This window comes from Tupaia chinensis, unplaced genomic scaffold (genome assembly GCF_000334495.1).
Source record: "Tupaia chinensis unplaced genomic scaffold, TupChi_1.0 Scaffold000081_1, whole genome shotgun sequence".
NCBI lineage: Eukaryota > Metazoa > Chordata > Mammalia > Scandentia > Tupaiidae > Tupaia > Tupaia belangeri.
In genome coordinates this window covers 7,127,744-7,134,320 of record NW_006159542.1, presented here as the reverse complement: position 1 = coordinate 7,134,320, position 6,577 = coordinate 7,127,744, and the positions used below count along the sequence as shown (strand labels likewise).

General features: G+C 36.7%; 1 pseudogene; it reads left to right on the top strand.

The window, feature by feature from the left end:
- The first annotated feature begins 4,847 nt into the window (after positions 1–4,847).
- LOC102478807 (60S ribosomal protein L24 pseudogene) lies at positions 4,848–5,322 on the top strand (annotated as a pseudogene).
- Positions 5,323–6,577: the final 1,255 nt, after the last annotated feature.

The window sequence follows — 6,577 nt, the reverse complement described above, 5'->3', positions numbered from 1 at the left end:
CCATTGGTATTACATAAAAAAGTCTTAGAATGCCAAGAATTTAAAAACTATTCATCTTTATTTTCAAGTGTTTTAGTCTGTTCTAATGTTTTTCTTTTCTTCCTTTCTTCTTTAGTTTTTTTCTTCTCTCCTTCCTTATTCTTTCCATCTTTCCCTTTTTTTCAGTCAAATCTTAAATCTAAGTGGAATTTCTCTTATAAAATAAGGCAAGATCTTAATTTTTAATTTTTTTTCTAGTATTTTATCAAATTGAATTTTATATAACAGAGACAATTTGGTAAAAGCTGTTGTAATTTCAAATCTTTTGATACCCTGAATTTTCTAAGTTACACCAATATTATGTATGAACAACATTTTTCTGTCCTCTTGATTAATCACTGTATGTTATATAATTTTATTGCAATTGTTTTAATAATGTTAATAATATGAGCACCGGTAGTTCTTTAAATTTTCAGAGAAATGATTCTATTAATGTTGCAACATTGAATGTGAAATTGGCTGTTACTGTAAAGCAGATACCCTTAATCATACTTAGTATATGTCCGTATTTTATATACTATTAAGTTTTTCTCCTAATTCAGACAACAGACAAGTCCAAGAGAACACAAAAAGTTGAAAGAATATAGAGATTAAAAATGTGGCAAAGATATACTTAAATAAATCATTTAATAAAAGCTATCGAATTGAGTTTTAAAAAGAGGAAAGTTTATTAATGTACTGTCTATAAGAGTTATAGCTAAATAAAAGGAATTTAAAGGGCATAAAATTGAATTTTGGGCAAACGCATTTGTTTACAACTCAAAAAGCGAATAAGCAAATGAACAAGAAACACTACACAGAAATTGTTTATTCTTTCTTTATTATTAAATGACACACTCATCATCTATAGTTATTCTTTAAATTCCTAGTCATGGCACTTAAGAATCTTCCAAAAACATAACTACTCATTGCTTCTTAAGGACAATATGCAACTTACTTTCTCATTTCCTCTACTTCCAATGTTCTTTCAATTCCCTTGGCTCTCTTCCTGTATGACATCAAGTTGATCTCTCCTTAAGGGAGAGGTGAACAGAATGATCCAGTTACTCTTCCCTTTAGTCATTATTCTCTCCTCTGAAATCCTCTGCTTTTTTTTGGCCTATATGGTTCTGTAGAATCTCAGAAAGATCCTCAAAAATCCAATGGTTGAAGAAGAAAAGTGTCACTTGTCTCTGTGTACACCAACCTTAAAGTTCCTGCTTAGCGTCATTTCTCTACTGAATTACTGTAGCAGCTCCTAATTGCTCTTCTTGTCTTTATGATTTCAATTCATTCTACTCCCTGCAGTCCAACTGACCTTAATATAATGAATACAAGATTATAAGGTTCTTGCTTTTCACAATTCTTTGCCTTTATTTATCCTTGGGATTAAGTCAAGATTCTTAGTACGGGCTTCAATGCTACTTATAATTTCAGTCCTACTTGGTTTTTCCAGTCTCACTTCACCACATTAGGCATGGAAACTCCTTTCAGTTCCCCACATTTTGCAGGTCTTCTTTCACTTAGGATCTTTTTTACATCTTTTCCCTCTGGCTTAAGCATGCCTCTCTTCATTCTTCACCTCGCTCCCCCTTCAGATTTTATCCCAAATGATACTTCTTTATTTATATCTATGTTTAATTTTTAGATTAAAATGCATAACTTCAGTAGGAGTGTTTTTAACCCTTCTCTCAAGTATTTTCTGGACTAGTTAGGTAACTCTACAGTATACTTTTTATTTTGTTTAAGAGAGATTTTTACTATAAGGTGCATGTGCTCACTGGAGAGACAGAGAGACAGAAGCAAGAAATCACCCCCTGGGAGTTGGCTGCTCCACAGTCCCTTCTCCTCCATTCTCCTCTCAGGATCTTGGGCACACACACATGAGTCCACCATGAGTTTCAAGCTGCTGGGTCCAGGACTTGAACCATGGTCAGCCATGTGGAAGTCCAGTGATTAAACCACTGCACCATCTGCCAGTCCCAAGCCTGTAGTGTATTTTTACTGCTGAAGTAATCCCCTTCTCACAAAACTATAGATCCTGGTTAGTTGCATTTTCATGAGCCTCACCATGAAAGGGTCGGACACATGGTGGAACTGAATATGATGTTCTCAATGTACATTTCTTAGCATCAAACAGTTCCTGGCACAATAAAGTTAATTCAACAAATATTTATGGAACAATATAATAAAGCAAAACTTAGTGGACTACTTAATCAACTTCTTTTCATAATAATGTAGACAGGAACAAATTAATGAACACTTATTTCAAAAACATCTATTCAGAGCTGTATCTTCCAAATGATTTGTGTGTGCCCAGCAGTCAATCAGTGAGCTCTGTTTCATTGATCTAAAAATAAACAGGGAGTATTACATTGCCAGAAATGATCTCAGCCCACCTCTGGGAGGTTAAGTCTTCTTTGGAGGCATTTTTGTTGCTCAGCTGCAGAATGGAGTTCCTCTCCAGAAATTTCCAATTAGCTAAAGGGGTTTGGGGATGATTTTGGCAGACTCGACCCAGGTTTGGCCATGAGATTGATTCATTCCTTACTGTGCACATCTTGCCATTTCTGGAGCTGTGAGTCAGGATTATGGAAGCCAAGCAAGTAGCTGAACCAGCATGTCCAAGGAGATCAGAGGTGTCCTTGGCTAGGGTCTTAGATGCTACCCACTAGGGGCAGATGTTCTAGAAGTGATGTCACTTTCTTCCTATTCAGGTTATAGCTTTATCACTGTGTATAACAAACAGGCTTTGTGCAAGGAAGATATCAAAGGGAAATTATGAGTTTCCTAAGAGTGCCTTCTTAGGCAATGATTCTATATGTATGCATGCATGTATTTATGCCTATTTAGTCGTTAGAGATATACATTCTAATTTTTACTCTGTCACGATTCACTCTGCAACTTTGGGTAAAGTAGATCTCTTCTTCAGACCTCTATTTTCCCATCTACACTGTGACTATGTTGGAAAGGTCATCTCTAATACTGGTTCCTGTAGCTTTGTCCTCTTAATTTTCATGGAGAATGGTAATATTTATTTCATCTTGTTTAAGGAACAGATGCATCCTTTTGAAAGTATGACTAGAAATTCAATGGTTCTGTTTAGTTTTTTATTTCCACTTCCTCAAAGAGGTCTGCATTCATCAGAGTTCAACATTCTCGCCAATCTGTAGTGGAATGTAGAAAGGAAGCTGGGTTACCTTCTGCTGGTTGACTAAGGCCAGGTTTAAGCAGCATGGAATTGGAAACTAGAACCCAATGGGTAAAGTGAAATTTTAAGGATGGTTAAGCTGAACAACCAAATTCCAGATCCTAATTTGGAATCTTGTTTTTAGTCACTAGGAACCTTTTGAAAGTTAATTATCAAGAAACTGATCATTGAAAGTTATCGATAACTTATCAATTATCAATGGTCATGACATCACTGATTTCTTTGAAATAACCTTTCCTGAACTTTACCATTTAATAATGATGACCTTAGAGAACTCTTCTTCAATCTCTGAGCCTATAAAATGTGGCTTTTGGATCAGGCAGCTTCTATCATTCCCTTTAGATGATAACTAACATTTATGGGAACTTTACAGGTCACAAAGCTTTGGGACCAGCAGTTAGAAAAATGGCTATGTTACTGAACTCCCATGTAGCCAACTGTGGTTCAAGTCCTGGACCTGATTACTTAAACTCACGCTGTGTGCGTGTGCGTGTGGGCACAAGATCCTGAGAGGAGAATGGAGGAGAAGGGATTGCAGCATGGCCACCCCCCTGGGGGGTGATTTCTTGCTTTCTATCTCTGTCTTTCTGATGAGCACATGTGCCCTATAGCAACACCCCCCCCAAAAAGAAAACTTATTTGTGTTAATTATTTTTCCCCATTTTTTCTGGTTACAATGTCTTCAACCTTATCTCTTCCTAAAGTTCTTCAAATATCATTACTGGTTTGAATGTTGAAGTGAACAGAAAAGAACAGAACAAAGGCACAGAAATTAACAGCGATTGAATGCTTTCTGTGAACCTGGACTAGTGTACTGTGCTTCCAATACTTTTCTTTTTAAGCCTTGGAGCAGCAGTGTAATGTTGAAATTTTACTGATGAGGAAAACTAAAACTCAAAGTACATTAAAATGGCTATATTGAACAGATCTATCATTGGGAAAAGATTACTAAAGTCTTTTGATGAAAGTAATATTTTCACCCTTTAAATTTGTTTAAAATTTTTCATTTATTTTAGTGTACTTTAAAATAAAAACTCTTAATAGTTTCACCTAATGTTCATTTAGGCAATTAGAGGCATTAAGCATAAAGAACTTACTCTAAATTTTTTTAGATGCTCTTCTAAACTTCTAAAGGTTGCTAAATAAATTGTCTAACATAAAAAAAAAGCAACATATTATTCATTTCACCAAATGCCTTCAACATTGTTGTAAAGAAAGTTGAATTTAGGACTGAAAACATCATAGGTGTTTTTATCACTCCTTTGCTTATGTTCACCATCCCCCTGCAATCATTTTCATATCCATCTCTAACCATGAAAACTTACTGAGGTAAAAGGCAAGTAGTAGGCATAGTGGTTAAGGTGCAAGACTCCCACATGGCCAAGCATGGTTTGAGTCCTGTATCCAGTGATTTCAAAATCACGCCAGGCAATTGTGTGTGCATCCTCCAAATCCAGACAGAAGACAGGAGAAGAAGGGATTGTGTCATGGCCGTCTCCCTGGGGAGTGATTTTTCACTTTCCCCCTCTCTGTCTCTTTCCAGTGAGTACATGTGCCCTACCCAAAAACTCTGAGAATAGCTCTTCACCATCTTTCCTCTTCCCAGGGAGCAGCTGCCATGAAGGTCGAGCTGTGCACTTTCAAGAGATACAAGATCTAACCCGGACATGGGAGGTCCTATGTCAAGACCGACAGGAAGGTTTTCCAGTTTCTTAATGCACAATGTGAGACAGCATTCCTTTCCAAGAGGAATGCTCAGCAGATAATAAACTGGACTGTTCTCTGCAGGAGAAAGCACAAAAAGACAGTCAGAAGAAATTAGAAAGAATAGGACCCGCTGTGTAAGCCAATTCCAGAGGGTGATCACTGGTGCATCTCTTGCTGATATCATGGTCAAAAGGAACCAAAAACCTGAAGTTAGAAAGGCTCAGCATCAACAAGCTATCAGGGCTGCCAAGGAGGCAAAAAAGGCTAAGCAAGCATCTAAAAAGACAGTAATGGCCGCCGCCAAGGCTCCCACAAAGGCAGCACCTAAGCAAAAGATTATAAACCCTGTGAAGGTTTCTGCTCCCAGAGTTGGTGGAAAATGCTAATTTAGCAGTTCAGATTTTACAATGAAGATCTAACTATTAAAAAAAAAAAACTCTTAAAATACATAAATAAATAAAAATAATTAGAAAACTTCCTAAAAAATGAAAAATAAAAAGGTGAGTAGATTGATCTTTGCAATCTGAAAGACCTGAGTCTCTCAGAGAGATGTATTTGAACTCCTATTAACTCTGTGACTCTGGTTTTATTCAGTTTCAACACTGAGCTTTACAAAGTTAAGATGTGAATAATGAGGCTGGCCTGAAAAGATGCTGTTGGGATTGAATGATAAAATGTACTATACATGTATTAATACCAGCTAAAATTATGCCTAATAAAGTGGAATTTTTTTAAGCACTCACAAATTCTCTCTTACTGTATTTTTAATAAAAAAAATTTGTTTTTAGAATGCACTTTTGTGTGTGTGTGTGTGAGAGAGAGAGAGAGAGAGAGAGAGAGAGAGAGAGAGATTTTTGCTATAGGGCATGTGTGCTTGCCAGACAGACAAAGAGAAACAGAAAGCAAGGAATCACCCTCCAGGGAGGATGGCCACGTCGCAATCCCTTCACGCGCCCTGCATGAGTTTTAAGCCACCGGGTCCAGGACGCAAACCGCGGTCGACTACATAGGAGTCCATCGACATAGCCATTACTCTAACTGCTGATCCAACACTTGTTTTTTTTTTTTTTTTTTCTTAACTGTTGATCCACCACTTTTTTTTTTTTTTTTTTTTTTTTTTTTTTATTGCATGCATGTACATGAAAGAGAGAGAGAGAGAGAGAGATGAGAGCTCCCCCAGTGGGGTACAATCACTCCATAATCCCTTTTCCTCTATTTCTCCATCCCATCAATATCCTGGCCATGCATATACATGGACTCAGCATGATTTTCAAGGCACTGAAGTCAAGCCTTAATCACAATTGGTCATGTGGGATATGGATCCCTATGCATAGCACTTAACTACTGTACTAGGACAACGCTGGGGAAGGCATTTTCTTGATCAGGTCTAGGGTTGAATGTGGAAATCATCTAATAGAAGCAATTTTTTTTTCTTTTTCTAAATGTAACAAATACTTAGTAAAACACCATTTCTGGTATGGGACCAAGGAAAGCAGATGGAAGAATGCAGTGAGAGGAAAGATGTCTTTAACACTTGTAAGATTTACAATACACAAGTGCTTTTAAAGGCACATTAAAAAAGTAATACACTAAGTGGTTTTATTGTGAAAATGTTGAGTAATAATTTATAGGAAAAATATC